At 36.4% G+C, this 16445-nt stretch overlaps 2 long non-coding RNA genes across 2 annotated transcripts in view; both read left to right on the top strand.

The window, feature by feature from the left end:
* LOC114291197 (uncharacterized) overlaps positions 1–6473 on the top strand; it is a 42480-nt gene extending 36007 nt beyond the window's left edge. The window contains exons 2-3 of the long non-coding RNA XR_014365789.1: positions 939–1007; positions 6277–6473. This is a non-coding gene — a long non-coding RNA (uncharacterized LOC114291197). The remainder of the gene's footprint in view (positions 1–938; positions 1008–6276) is intronic.
* Positions 6474–10545: 4072 nt separating this feature from the next.
* On the top strand, positions 10546–13537 carry LOC145823506 (uncharacterized). The gene is made up of 2 exons (XR_014365791.1): positions 10546–10783; positions 13262–13537. It is a non-coding gene; the product is annotated as an uncharacterized LOC145823506 (long non-coding RNA).
* Positions 13538–16445: the final 2908 nt, after the last annotated feature.

Below are 16445 nucleotides of genomic sequence, written 5' to 3' on the forward strand. Positions count from 1 at the left end.
TTATAATTAGATTTTTATTTAATCCATGCATGTGATGTAATTTAAGAATTTTATTCAATTTAAACACATTTTAGAACACCCATGATTATAAATTAAGTTTTTGGTTAAAAATTAAGTTAAGTTGAATTTCTAAGAAATTGATTTGTGTAATTCATAGTTAAGTTGATTTTGTTATTAATAATAAAATTGGATCTATTGGTATTACATACGTCATGGAATTTCAAGAGATTGGGAAGTCTAATTTATATTTTAGAATTGTGGGTTGATATAAAGAAGATGAGTTAAAACTAAATTTGGACAATTGGAGCATGATTTTGAATTAATGATTTCTAATTGAAAGTGTTTACTAAATTATACAATGGTTTTCCATTTTTGTGTACCAAAAATATATGTTTTGAGGCTTTGAATATCAAATTTGAACTTCAATTGCAATTCTGGAAATTCCAGAATTTACGCTGTCCGCTCGAGCGAGCAAAGTCTCATTCGAGAGTGAAAATCGATCTCCCAGAAGTTTTCAAATTTTACAGTCCACTCGAGCGACCGAAGTGGCGCTCGAGTGAAGACCATATTTTCAGCATATTTTGGAAAATTACATTTAGTTCACATTTTTATTCTCATCTCTTTCCAAGGCATTCTAGACGTGATTTATGACTCAATAAAGATTAATAAGCTACCAATCAACATAAATTAGTTAGTTAAAGAATGAATCATTGATCTAGTGGTAATTGTTTAAGAAGCCAAGTAAAAGATCAATCTATTTGGAAAAGAAGGACTTAGTAATGGAAGAATATGTGAAATAAGAACCTGGTTTATTTGAATGAGAAAGAATAAGCGTAGTAGAACTCCGAACTATTTAGACAGAAAAAGACTAGAAAAGTCAAGTTTGATCAAGGAAGTAATATGGTATTTCAATGTGTATATATTATGTGCTTGTGTAGGTTACGCGCCATTGTCTGTCTGATTTACCTGATATGTCCAGTCTGTCTGATTTGCTTCTGCAGCTACCTGTGAGTAATAACTTAGTAAAGCTATGTTCAGCTTTATTTATTTTCTGTATGATGAATTAAGATCTGCTCTCTGAAATGATATGTTCTGTATAATGAATGATTGTCCAATTTGTAATAATGTATTCGTGGCATCCTTAGCATCATGTGATATCTGTTAGCTGTTACCCGGTATCGGAGGTTCTATCATGGAACTTAATATGTCTGCACTCTATTACCCGTACTGGAGGCTCCATCATGGGGCTCAGCATGTTTATTCTCTGTTACTCGAATCCGGAGGTTCCTTTATGGAACTGGTTATTCATAACCACCATTTGTCTATATATGTTCTGTATCTACTTGTAGACGTCCCTCGAACGTCCCGGGAGGGTTAGCTCCCGTTCTGTTCACTTTGGGGTCACTACAGCTCAGGACTCTCAAATTTGTCACGGTTCTAAGTCTGAACCAAAGAGTCCAAATCCGGCAAATCGTTTTGAGAAAAACAGATTTTTGAAAAGAAGTGCCAAACATGGACTGCTTTGCCAGATACAGAGTCGCCACCTAAATGTTTTATTTTGGGAAATTTAGGAAACCCTGACTCGGTGCCAAGAGGCCACGTGTCCGTCATCACCAAAGTTGCCTCGGCTCGGGAACTTGGGTACGATTGGGGAAGGTCACTTCGTGAGCACCCCCGCTCGCCCGATCAAAGATCGGCCTCTACTAACCATGATATCAATTTTTGAAAACATTGTATGTTCTTATTCCGGTTATTAGCCTAGGTTACTATGTGATGCTCACAGCATACAAGTATAGACTGGGTCGCCCAAATTGGAACGAAACATTTCATGTTCGTTTTTGAAAATGGTTTGCTACCCGCAGGTAGGCTTGAAACATTTGATGATTTATTCCAATTCAGATAACCCAACCTTCATCCACAGGCATTCAGGCAGGTATATCAGATAAGCACATAGCCTCATGGTAAGTATGCTATTCATGGCAGCACTCACACGCATGCAAGGATGCTAAAGCATAAAGCTTACCAAGTACTCCAAGCCAAAATAGAAACTCATTAGAAATCATGCATGATCCTAATTATACAGAAATGCCTAATTCAACACATACAAAATGCAATTATGGCAGGCTCGGCTATTCTAAGATGGTATATGAAATGCTACAACTATCATTTATTCAATTTGGAATTGAAAGTACAATGCAGTTAGTATGATGCGCCGAGCCCGGTGCATGCAATACAGATGAATGAATGCAAACATGCTGTCATACTGTATGCTAATTTAAATATGCCCTAATCTAACCATCGTAAGCTGGTAAATAAAAGGGAAGAAAGACGTGGGGTTGGAAAACATACATCACACTCACGCACACTTATTACAATTATGCCCTCGCAGAGAGGGTCCGAATAAATAATACAGTCCAAATATTACAGTCCCGAATAAAAGAATATTACAGAAAATCCTAATTAATTAATGAATTAACTAAGAAAGCAAATAAAACTGGCGTGCAAGCCAGGGACTGCCTTGCTTCTGACGGATAATGCATGTCCGGATTGTCTTGCGCGGAAATCCACCGGAATGCCCCAATTAGCCTCTGTTTACACCTATTCTTGAAATGCGTGCCAAGTCTCGTAAAGTTGCTGATTCCTGATTTTGCTACAACAGAGAGCAGGAAAGGGGCATAGCAATGTATTTTCACAGATGTATGCATGTCTCGATTCTCGTGCCACCAATCACGCATACCGAGGCATGATAGCCGAGGAGTCGAAATGCACAACTCAATATAGAATGAATGCACATGAAACTACAGCTAAAACCTAACTCCATCATGGATAATCCGGAGTGTCGGTGACTGGAGAACTGAGACACATTCCGTCACTCGGAGTACGAAATGTACCTCGTTTCCCGTGCCCGGGCTAACTCCTATTCCGGACACGATGCAATATGCATGATATGCATGAAATGCAACTAAGATACAATCCTAACATATACAATACTATGGAAATGAAATGCCTCGAAATGCGTGCGCACAGGCACGCAAACTGAGAAAATGACAGAATGCAATCTAAGATACAACCTAGTATGCACAATGCTATGAAAATGAGGTGCTTCGAAGTGCGTGCACTCGGGCACGCAAACCGAGGCAATGGAAAAATGTGATGAAAATGAGGTGCCTCGAAATGCGTGTACACGGGCACGCAAACTGAGGCAATGGAAAAATGCAATGAAAATGAGGTGCCTCGAAATGCGTGCACACGGGCACGCAAACTGAGGCAATAGAAAAATGCAATGAAAATGAGGTGCCTCGAAATGCGTGCACACGGGCACGCAAACCGAGGCAATAGAAAAATGCTATGAAAATGAGGCGCCTCGAAATGTGTGCACACGGGCACGCAAACCGAGGCAATGATAAAATGCTATGAAAATGAGGTGCCTCGAAATACGTGCACACGGGCACGCAAACCGAGGCAATAGAAAAATGCAATGAAAATGAGGTGCCTCGAAATGCGTGCACACGGGCACGCAAACCTAGGCAATGGCATACGCAATGCAAATGACATGGAAACATGATATGGGCTTATACCAACATGAGTGGGCCTCAACCACACTCACATAGGATGCCGGCGGATAAAAAAGGGGTGCCTCGAAATGCGTGCACACGGGCACGCAAACCGAGGCAATGTAAAAATGCGAACTATGGCATGGGAAATGATATGCAAACATGGTAATGGGATTTCAGCACTAAAAGGTGGGGGAAAACAGTCCCGAAATGAGGCGAAATGACATGAAATGCATGGAATTGTCCCGAAATGCGAATTTAGGCACCCGAAATGACCTATAGCTATGCCAAACATGCACAATATGGACATGCAATGCAAAGGCAGAAGCTAGACAGTCCCAAAAAATGCACTTTCACAGTTATAAACATGGCCAAACAGCAAGCATAGGTATGGTAAAAAAGCATGCAAGAATAGGGGCCAAAAGAGGGGTAATGAAGCAAGTGATACAAGAAAAATCCAAACTGAAACATTTCCTTCTACAACATTGAAGAGGGACCAAAAATATGAATATTTACAGTTTATGGAAGCCTTAAAATCAGTATACAAACATGCTAAAAGTGTGATGCAAAATTAGGCTCAAAAGTGGCTACAACATGAAGTATACAAAATAATCACCAAACAGCCAAAGACCCTTAATAAAACATGTAGAATGGACCAAAATAAGAACTTTTCCAGAACTGTAAAATGGCCAAAAACAAAAGCATGGTAGGCTGCCATTGCATGCAAGAATGGGGAAGAAAAGAGGAGTATAAAGGTAGGTACAACATGGAAGTCCCAAATGGTGTTGAGCCCTTCTTCAATGTTGAAGAGGGGCTCAAAATAAGCCTAATATAAGTTTACAACATGCTCGAAAATAAATTGCTCATGGGCCAAAAATAGCATGCAAGATTGTGACATATAAGAGGATCAATGAAGCAAGTGTGTCATGGAGGGCTCAAACAGGGTTGAGCCCTTAATGAAAAGTGAATATGAGCTCAAAACAGGGCCCTTTTCAGTTAGGGCCGGAGCTTGAAACAAAAAGAAAGTGGGGCTTAGAAATAGATCAAGAAAAAGGGTCAAAAGGGTAAAAGTATTACTTACCCTTGAAGACTCAAACTTTTGTTGCTTCTTGGATGAATTTGCAGCTTCTTTGGCCTTTGAGAAACCTTCCTTGTTGCTGGAAATGAGGTGGTGGTGGTAGAGCTTGGTGGTGTAGAAGGAATGATGGTTAGGGACTTAGGGTTTTTCAAAGAATTGAGAAGGATGAAGATGGAGTTGTGTATGGAGGCTTGAAGGAGAGTTTTTCTAACCCCAAAATACTACAAGGCTTGCTTGCTATATAGGCCAAAGAAGGGGTGTAAAGGTGGGGGAAAAGGAGAGCAATATTCCCCCACGAAATATCCCCCAGATAAAGATCTTGTCTGGGGGAAACAGCTCCACAGCTGTAAAGTGTACAGTGCAAGGAAGCAGGCCGGCCTGGTACTTTTGTTGCAGGTGGCCGGCCGGCTAGGGGTCAAAAGGTTCAATCATATTTTCTGGCCGGCCACCAACTGGTGAGGTACTCCTATGTGTGTACAACACAACCATGTGGTTAAAAGTCCAAGAAAGTGGGTCCAAGGGGTTCAACATTAGCTCGGAAAGAGGGGTTCAAAAGGGTCAATTTGAATTACTGGCCGGCCATGAACTTTTAGGGTCCTCTCATGTGTGTACATCACAAATATGTGGTTCAAAGTTCGAGAGAAAGGGTCCAAGGGGTTCAACATTAGCCCGGAAGGAGGGGGTCAAAAGGGTCAAGTTGAATTAATGGCCGGCCATGAACTTTTAGGGTCCTCTCATGTGTGTACATCACAAATATGTGGTTCAAAGTTCGAGAAAATGGGTCCAAGGGGTTCAACATTAGCCCGGAAGTACGAAAAACGAGCGCCGGAGGGCGTCGGAGGATGTATAACTGGCTGCTGCAACAATTGCTGGCCTCCCACCCTTCAGTGGCCTCCCCGGTGATAAAACAGAGGTACCTGCCAAAAATGAACAAAAACCGTTGCAAAACGAATGCTTGGGGACCAAAACACGCAGTTCGGGGTCCCGAAAATGGGCTGTTGAACACCGAAAGTGGTGTTCGGCCACGAAGTGGGTTTCTCAGACCCCAGTGTCCCTCAAAAGGGATTAAATAAGATGTATGCCAAAAACCAGAGCAAAAGGAGATGGTTAAGCGGTCCCGAACCGAGGCACACGGCCAACGGTCCCGAAAACCGGGAACCGGACTCCGAAATGGGCAAAATGGCCTACGGCCACTAAATGTAGCCTACGGACATTGAGAGATGGTCTACGGGACCTCTCCCTCCCCTCAGGAAAAGAAACAGAGAAAACCGAGTCTGGTTCGCAAACCGAGACAAGGCACAGAAGAAGGTTCGGAAGTCCGGAGGCAGGGCTCACGGCCGCGACTCTGAAACTTTTGAACGAGCACATTATGCAACATCACCAAGCACTCAATCGGTGACGTCTGAGTCTTAAGGTCGGTCAAAAATGGGGTGTCTACACTACTCTGTTAGCGCTAATGGATGTATCACGTATGATTAAGCATGGACTCTGATTTCTGTGTTTACTTTAAGCTAGAATATGAATATGAATCTGTTATGAATCTGAATTATGATTTTTGAATCTGGTATGGATATCATTCATTAAAACTCTTTACTCTGTTATTATTCACTAGACTCTAGCTCACTGTATTATTTATGTATGTAGGTGATCAGGCGCGTGACCAGGCTTAGAGGCATCTGCCTAGAATCTGTTTTTGTCAGCCAACCTATGTGCCTCCCGTGGAGGTTCTGGATATGTGAAGTGATTATGGCAATGTGATTTAAAGTTTAAGTTTTGTTTTCGTGTTTGGTTGAATAAGTCTTGTGTATTTTGTAAATACGGCTAAGTCTCTTTTTGTCTAATCTGTACATATAGAATGACTTAAAGATGATGTGTATATATGTATATAAAAAGTTAAAAAAAAAATAAAAAAATTTATGTCTCATATAAGTCTGCACAGCTCAATGGACGTTGTATATTGTTATTTGCTTCCGCTAGCCCCTAATATTATGTTAATCTGTCTCAGAGGCCTTCGATAATCCCAGGATTACTGGCCGGTTACGATGCTAAACATATAGGGACGGGTTTGGGTCGTGACAGAGTGGTATCAGAGCACGAGTTAATACCTCACACATGTGTCCATTGAGCATTAGAATGTCTACAACGGATTTAAGTTTCATGCATCTAGTAAGTAAGTAAGAAGTTGTGCATTCAAGAATATGTATATACGTTTGTGTAATACGTTTAAGTACTAAAGCTAAGAATTAAGAACTATTGTGGACTTTTGATAATTATAAGGAAACTGGAATGTGTTGAATCAGTTTAGCAATGAGGCTGAAAGCTAAGAATTATGGTGAAATTTCTGAAATTTTTACTGTTATAAGGAAATCAGAATATTTGACTTGTACATTGGTGAGAATAAGTATGTTGATTTGTGGAAACATAGTATTATGCAGAATTAGAATCTTTAATGAAAGTCATGAAAGCTATATGGGTTATATGTTAAATTGGACTATGAGAATATTTGGAAATTGAGGAATTTGATGGTCAATGAAATATGTGGAACTATGATAATTGAGGACGAGAAAAGTCATTTGATATGTAAGATAGTATATTTTGGTGGGAACCTATTATGTGGAATGTCAAACCGTAGAGTCTCATGCCTTTGCCGAATGACCTCGAAAGTCCAATTGGAATCACGTTTGGCCAGCGTAGCTTCGAATCGAAAATTCTTGGTAAATTCCTTGGGAATGAATAGGTTACCCTACCAATGTCCTTATATGCCTATATGTGTATGTCTACTTGTATATGATATGTGCTTTGTGTTATAATTTAAGTCAATTAATTAACCCAAGTGTTATCAACCATCTTCTTGTGTTTAACCCTTCTTTTCCGTCATTAGGAGAAGATGGTGAAAAAGTATGAATGGAGTGGAAATTGAGTCTTTATCAGAGTGATTAGGTAAAGTAGAAGAAGTACTAGGGAACGTGGTGAAAGCTGTGAATCCTACCATACATGGCAAGATCAAAAGAAAGAGTTAAGTGTGGAAGTGAAAAGTGAATCAAAGAAGAAAACTAAGAATTTTGTGGTAGGAAAGACGAGTAATTCTAGGCAAGGTTGTAAGAGAAGTAAGTTATCCTAGTATATCAATATGTCACAAGATCCATTGGAGGACTATGCCATCGAATTACTGGAAATGTGAGAAGTTGGGGCATCAAATAAAAGATTGTCCCAAATCTAAGAGAAAGCTCAAATAATTTAATTGGTTAAGGAGAGTACTTAACTACAAGTAGGACTACTTAAAGTTAACAGTTTATGTGCGAGTGGTATTTTTAATAAAGCTATGTTATAATGTTTTGATAAAGCTTTGCTTTGTTTTGTTTTGGAAAAGTATTTGATCAAGCATGAATGATTATCCATTAGTTTCTGTATCAAGTATTAGCTTTCTTTTGATGACATTCTTGAAAGGTCCTTTCGTGGTAGGGGACGTTAAGCTTATGCAGCATCCTTGTTGAGATATCTCTTTGCCATCGACGGTCATGTACGGATGGTACCACCGACGGTCTTGTACAGGTGGGTTACGTTTTTCCACCGACGGTTTTCCGGGTGAATTGTCTAACCGATTTCGGGTCGGCCACCGACGGTCATGAACGGTGTGCTTCGATCCGGGACAGTTATTCCTTTGTTTTGTCAGGAATGCCATCTTTGTATTAGGTAGATGTTAGTAAACATCCTAAGAAGCTTTGAAAGAATTCGATTGATGAACTCAATTCATCCCATATTTCGTTACAAGCTATGTTATGTATTGCTTGATAAAGATGGAACTCATTCGTTAGACCATTTAGAACTCAACCTGAAATTGCCAAAAAAAAAAAAAAAAATTGATTAAAACATCGCTAAGACTTGAGCTAAATAAAAGACTAAATGATTTAAGCCAATGAAAATTTTTATACTTGATGACCGAATAAGTAACACTTAATTTACTGGAATCATATTGTTTGGAACCTTTAAAAACATTGAAAGTGACCGATTATGATATATTGAATTACAAATCTGAAAGAATTATTCCCCTTCAAAAAAAAAAAAAAAGGACGTAATGGGAAATAAGAGATTAAATTTCATTAGAATGACAAACATATATTTCTTAAAGAACATTTGGGAACATAAGAATTTCGGTCTGCTAATTGTTATGGTTTGAGAAAGCTTAAAATTTAGCCCTAAGATACCATGTGTCAAGTTATCAAAATCAATATATATATATAGGTCTAAGATTTAGAATAAGTATGAAGACAATGTAATTTGAATTCCTTATGTAAATGTAACCTTAAGTAGATAAGAAACCTAATAAGGAAGCTAATGACCGCGTAAAACATAGACCTGTTGTGAATCGAATCACCACTTTGAAATGTTAGTGTGAGTTAGATTGTCAAAACGGTAATTTTAATTGCACAGAAGTATGTAAAGTTCTGCTCTGATCTGTATGACTGTCTGCTATTATATGAGAGCAAGCCAACATCTGTTACTCAATAGGCTCAATGAATTTCTATGAAATATGCTTCTGTTATGACTTTGATATGCTTCTGTTTGGAATCCAATGTGCTCCTCTGTTTTGAACTTACCATCATATTGGTACCCAAGATGTTTGTTTGAAACTGAGACCATTAATATGTGATTACAATTCTATATAATTCAAAAAAATTCGTTATAGATCAACCAGTGAAACCTTATTTGAAGGATTTAACATGTCAATAGCGAAATATTTTGATCTGTTTGAAAAATAAGGAGAATCATGAACATTCCTTAAAAGAAATCTCCTACTATTGGAAGTATATGAACTATAGATTGATGAGTTAAAGTATATGAGTTATGTGATTGATGTCAATAGAAACGATAGTGAATCGCCAATTTGGGTTATTAACCACTAAGTGATTGGGAATAAGTTCAACTTGTGTGGAGAAAGTCCAATGAAAAGAAGTTACCTAGGGGAGGAAATGAAGTGAGACCAAGTTATATAACTGATTTTCTGTACAATTATCTTAAGTTTGGAGGACCAAACTTCCTAATGGGGGAAGGCTGTAACGACCCCATCACGTATAATGATTAGCACTTAATTAATTAAGGAGATTTGAAATTTTATCGCCAATTATTATAATTTAATCTGGGATTCACGAAAATTATGGAGATTGATTTATATATGGTTTTATCGAGGATTTATTTTAGAATTAGAAATTGAAAGCCTAAATGGCTCAAAAAAGTGCAAATAGTGATTTGAATTATTTAAATTTTGAGTATCCGGCCATATGGGAGTTTAATTAAATATTCGATTCAGGTTTATAAAATTGATATTTGATTAATTGGGTTCGAATTGGAGTTAATTAAGTTACGAGGATTGGGAATTAAGATTAATATAAATTAAATTCATTATGTGGTGCCTAATTTGAATATGTAATTTATTGACGAAATTTTGAGTTTAATCGGAAATTGAAGGATTAAATGATCTAAGAAACCAAAATTAAGGATGGAAATGAGTTTAATTTAATATTTGGAGCTTGATTAAAAATCTGATTCGGATTGATAAATTTAAATATATTTAATTAGGCTCTAATGGAAGTCAATTAGATTAATTAAATTATGGGAGATTTATGATTAGTTATGGTTAATTTAATTATATGTTAATAAAAACTTATTAAGAATAAGTGTTATTTAATTGAATTAATCTTAATCGTAAATTTAATTGTAGAATAATTTAGAGTTTGAGGATATATGTGGGTGTGTGTGCGCGTTAAAAAATCTGGGTGTGCAGAGAAATTCTGTGTGTGTGTGTCCGCGCGCGCATGTGAGTGTTGTGCTGGAGACTTCAAGGAGTGTGCACGTGTGTATTGTAAAGAAGGGAGTGTGAATACATGAGGAGAGAGAGAGTAGGTAACTCTTGGTTTTATTATTTTATCTTGCTGGGTGCATTCTTATGCTAGAGGGATTTGAGAGCAAAAAACAAAAAAAAAAGAAGAGGAACTTCACATTGCTTTTGGGCAACCCGTGAGTGAGAGAGAAAACCAAGAGAGGGATGGAAGCAATTTCAGCTCAAGAAGAAGGAAAACTAAGGGAAGAAAAGCTAGGAGGAACAAGGGCATTAGAAGGGAATCAATTAAACTTCTTGAGATTAAAGTTTAAGGTATGAAATCAAACTTAAATTTTTTGTAGAATCTTTACATTACACTTGAAATTAAGAGGAGTTTAAGATCAATTTCATGGAAATTGTAAGGACATGGGTTTGAACAAGAAAATAAAGCTAGGATTCATAGTTATGGGAATAAGCTTGGAAATTAATCATTTTTGGTTTGATGTTGAATATCTTGCATGAATTTGGGGCTTATTTCTACATGCATGTAATTGGAAGAATTAAAGAATGAATATGGGTTTTGATTTTAATTATTAACCCATGCATGTAATGTAATTTAAGAGTTTGACTCAAATTAAACATATTTTGGAACATCTATGATTATGAATTAAATTGAGGTTAAAATAAATTGAGTTAAGCTTGAGATTAAGGAAATAAGTTTGGGAAAATTTATCAAGTAAGTTTAATTTGTGTTATTCCTCAATGAATTTGGGCTTCATCTTTACATACATCAATGAATCTTTGTGAAAGTTGGAGAATTAATTTCATGTTTGGGTACAAGGTGAGTAAGTTTTGGGAAATTACGAATTCATGAACATTTTGAACTTAATATTGAATTAAAGGAATTTTGGATGTAATTGGTTTGAATTTTGACCCTAATTTCACACATGCAAATATTTTTCTAAGAGTTTTATAACTTTAATTTCATGTTTTAGATAATCCTCCATGCATCATGAATTAAGAAAGTTATGGAATTAGTCTCATGGATTTTGTAAGAAATAAGGCTTTAAGTAAGAAATTAAGTAGACTCATAGCTGTGGAAATTAATTTGGAAAATTAATTGTTTTGATTTGATTTTGTAGTATTTTCTTGTAATACATGAGTTTTAAGGGAATTGAGCCATTCAAGTTCATATTTTGAGGAGACAAAGGAAATGTTTTAAGAAAATCAAGTTTATGGAAATTTGGAATTAATCCTAAATTTTTAATTTTATAATTAGATTTTTATTTAATCCATGCATGTGATGTAATTTAAGAAATTTATTCAATTTAGATACATTTTAGAACACCCATGGTTATAAATTAAGTTTTTGGTTAAAATGGAGTTAAGTTGAATTTCTAAGAAATTGATTTGTGTAATTCATAGTTAAGTTGATTTTGTTATTAATAATAAAATTGGATCTATTTGTATTACATACGTCATGGAATTTCAAAAGGTTGGAAAGTCTAATTTATATTTTAGAATTGTGGGTTGATATAAAGAAGATGAGTTAAAGCTAAATTTGGACAATTGGAGCATGATTTTGATTTAATGATTTCTAATTGAAAGTGTTTACTATATTATACAACGGTTCTCCATTTTTGTGTACCAAAAATACATCTTTTGAGGCTTTGAATATCAAATTTGAACTTCAATTGCAATTTTGAAAATTCCAGAATTTGTGCTGTCCGCTCGAGCGAGCAAAGTCTCGCTCGAGCGTGAAAATCGAGCTCCTAGAAGTTTTCAAATTTTACAGTCCGCTCGAGCGACCGAAGTGGCGCTCGAGCGAAGACCCTATTTTCAGCATATTTTGGAAAATTACATTTAGTTCACATTTTTATTCTCATCTCTTTCCAAGGCATTCTAGACGTGATTTATGACTCAATAAAGATTAATAAGCTACCAATTAACATAAATTAGTAGTTAAAGAATGAATCGTTGATCTAGTGGTAATTGTTTAAGAAACCAAGTAAAAGATCAATCTATTTGGAAAAGAAGGACTTAGTAATGGAAAAATATGTGAAATAAGAACCCGGTTTATTTGAATGAGAAAGAATAAGCGTAATAGAACTCCGGACTATTTAGACGGAAAAGGATTAGAAAAGTCAAGTTTGATCAAGGAAGTAATATGGTATTTCAATATGTATATGTTATGTGCTTGTGTAGATCACGCGCCATTGTCTGCCTGATTTACCTGATATGTCTAGTCTATCTGATTTGCTTCTGCAGCTATCTGTGAGTAATAACTTAGTAAAGTTATGTTCAACTTTATTTATTTTTTGTATGATGAATTAAGATCTGTTTTCTGAAATGATATGTTCTGTATAATGAATGATTGTCCAATTTGTAATAATGTATTCGTGGCATCCTTAGCATCATGTGATATCTGTTAGCTGTTACCCGGTATCGGAGGTTCTATCATGGAATTTAATATGTCTGCACTCTATTACCCGTACCGGAGGCTCTATCATGGGGCTCAGCATGTTTATTCTCTGTTACCCGGATCCAGAGGTTCCTTTATAGAACTGGTTATTCATAACCACCATATGTCTACATCTGTTCTATATCTGCTCTGTTAGCGCTAATGGATGTACCATGTATGATTAAGCATGGACTCTGATTTCTGTATTTGCTTTAAGCTAGAATATGAATATGAATCTGTTATGAATCTGAATTATGATTTTTGAATCTGCTATGGATATCATTCATTAAAACCCTTTACTCTGCTATTATTCACTGGGCTCTAGCTCACTGTATTATTTATGTATGTAGGTGATCAGGCGCGTGACCAGGCTTAGAGGCATCTACCTAGAATCTGTTTTTGTCAACCAACCTATGTGCCTCTCGTGGAGGTTCTGGATATGTGAAGTGATTATGGCTATGTAATTTAAAGTTTAGGTTTTGTTTTCGTGTTTGGTTGAACAAGTCTTGTGTATTTTGTAAATACGGCTAAGTCTCTTTTTGTCTAATCTGTACATATATAATGACTTAAAGATGATGTGTATATATGTATATAAAAAGTTTAAAAAAAACAAAAAAATTTATGTCTCATATAAGTCTGCACAGCTCAATGGACGTTGTATATTGTTATTTGCTTCCGCTAGCCCCTAATATTATGTTAATCTGTCTTAGAGGCCTTCAGTAATCCCAGGATTACTGGCCGGTTACAATGCTAAACCTATAGGAGCGGGTTTGGGTCGTGACAGCCGTGAAGCAGGACCGGCTCAAGGTTCCTAGTTCGGTCAAGTGCAAGCCTGAAAGTAGCAAACAGGTTCCTAGTTCAGTCAAGTGCAAGCCTGAAGGTAGCAAATAGGTTCCTAGTTCGGTTATAGCACGACTTTGGATCAAAAGTTGTGTTCTAGACTGATTCAAAGTCCAGCTAGTATGTTTTTAGGTTTAACCGTGTGGTTTTGGGTTTCTGGTATTTTCTTAAACTTTGGTGGTCATAACACGCATATATGGAGCTAAAGTACTGCATTTTAGAAAAAGAATAAAAAGGAGAAAGAGGCATAAGCAACTTACGAATTTAGAACGAGAAGTCGAAATCTAATCAATAAGAGTGCTGGCCAGAAAACAAGCGGAGCAGGTGCTATAGTTATTTGGGTTGAGACTGGAGGTGCAGATGTGGAAACTCAGGTGGCAAGGGAGAGAAGATGAACAGGGAGGATGTTTGATTCGAAAAATGGGTTTTTGTATAGGCGCAAAAATGGCAGGACTTTTCAAAACCTTCTGATAAATGAGAGACGGTTGTCACAGAACGAATGAGCAATGAACACATGCCACGTGTCCCAATAAGGACACGATGTAAGGTACGTGAAATGACGAGTTGCATGATATGCACGGTCCTAGAAAGACCAGGATACCTAGAAACGAGCATATTTGTAGTTTGGACGGGGGGAGTATTTCAGCTCGGTTAGGTTGCTTTTTGTTCAGTTGGTTTAAGGATGTTAGCACGGCTTGAGAGGACTAATCTCAATCATGTTGCGCAGATAAAATTAAGGGGCAATTAAGAAGGTAATTTATATATAAATTGGGCCGAGCTAAATACATATGTTGGAATGGACCGAGATAGATATAGTCTCTTAGATATTAGGCCGAGCTACGAGTCGAGGTAATTATCTCTGTAACTTGGTCCTTGGTCGCGTTAGTCTGGTCAGAGGTGGGCTACCAGTGGCCTGGTCTGGCGGTCATAGACCGAGGTATCAGTGGAAATTGGACCGAGCTAAAGGATAACTCGGCAGGGTGTCATTTCAAAGACAAGATTGACTGAATTAACTTAATTAGCACCGAGCTATGTAAGCACGGTTATGTCTTGTGCCAACCGAGGTAAGAGTTGCAACTATCTCACTTAGGTAAGCAATGAGTAAGGAGTTATCAGGATAGGCTTTATCCTTGGGAGTGTAATTCCTAAGAGGACTCTTATAAGGAGAGTTGGAGTCCTCATAAGATTGTGCCAGGTGGAATCTATAAAAGCTCATAGCAGGATCTATATACAGGTATCACAATTCTTACTCTAAAATACACAGAGCTTTTGTGTCTATTGTCTATTGTCTATTGTACTGACTTAGGTATCGGAGAGGTTTCCGGCATACTCCCGCCGACTAGCTCACGTTTGTGTTTTCAGGTAGTAAAGTGAAGACGTTTGGAGAAGTGCAAACTTGATCAACAGGATTATACGAGAAGATTATTTCTGTGCTCGTACAAATACTATGTTGGATCATGAATTTAACTAGGAATTATATATAATAAAAAAAAATGTGAAAGAAAAATGTGAAATAAATATTTGGGAAGATAATGAAAGATGAAATAATTTTTTTCTTCATTTCTTTCACATTTTCTCTTACATTTTCAAATCTCTATCTAAATTTAAGATTCAAAGGAATCAGAATGTGATGATTTTTTAGTGAAAGCTATTCTATTAACGTTTTTAATAAAGGAAAAACAACCTACACAAAATTACATAAATTTTCATGAATTTATATAAGTGATTTTACAAAAATGCACAAGTTCAACATAAATTTATGTAATGACATAAGTTTTCATGAATTTATGGAAATTTTGTGTTTAACTTATATATTTTTATCTGATTATTTATATAAATTTGTGAAAAATTTTATAATTTTATATAAAATTACATACAGTGTGTATTGCGGACGGTAGCATTTTCTAAAATTTTGACCAGTTTACATTCTTACCAACCAACCACCCAAAACAATAAAATATGTATTTAATATTTGTCTTGTAACTATATTGCCTGCTATATCTAATTCTAAGGGCTGTTTTATTTTATTTTAATAATTGATAGGATTCAAGTCCTAACATTTGCTTCCCAAAACCTCTCATATTATTATTGGGTCTAAATTATAAGTATTAATTGCAATACCAAATTACTTCAAGGGACACATAAGCAAAGTGGGAAGTTGCATATTTGGAGAGGGGGGTGGGGAAGAGAGATGGCCAAAAAATAAAGACAAGAAACAAATTTAATTATAAAAAATAATGTTAGAATGATCAACTTTTTACTCTAATATCATTTAATCTAACATGACACCTTACATATCATTTATGTTGGGTGGACGGTAAGAAAAGGAAGGAACTGTGCAAAAAAACGAAAAATGCAAGGCAACGGGGTGCGGGTAGAGGGGGTGAGTGAGTGAGTGTAGAGCAAAGGGGGTAATTGGCAGGGTCATGACCATAAAGTCCTTTTAATTTTTAATTTTTATTTTATATTATATATGTTTGGTGAGATTAAAATAAAGGAATTCCACTAAAATTGTTGTGTCTGAAAACTCATTTTCAAAAAGTTTTGGGATTTCTTCTAATTTGTGTTCTTCTGAAGTCTTTCATTTAATTTAAGTGAAACTTTGTATTTCTTTATGTTATCTTATTGTATGTAACAAACTGCTCATAATATCCCTAATATCATTATTGTTAATTTCAAATATATTTTTTGAAT

This window comes from Camellia sinensis, chromosome 4 (genome assembly GCF_055761805.1).
Source record: "Camellia sinensis isolate YWXY chromosome 4, ASM5576180v1, whole genome shotgun sequence".
NCBI lineage: Eukaryota > Viridiplantae > Streptophyta > Magnoliopsida > Ericales > Theaceae > Camellia > Camellia sinensis.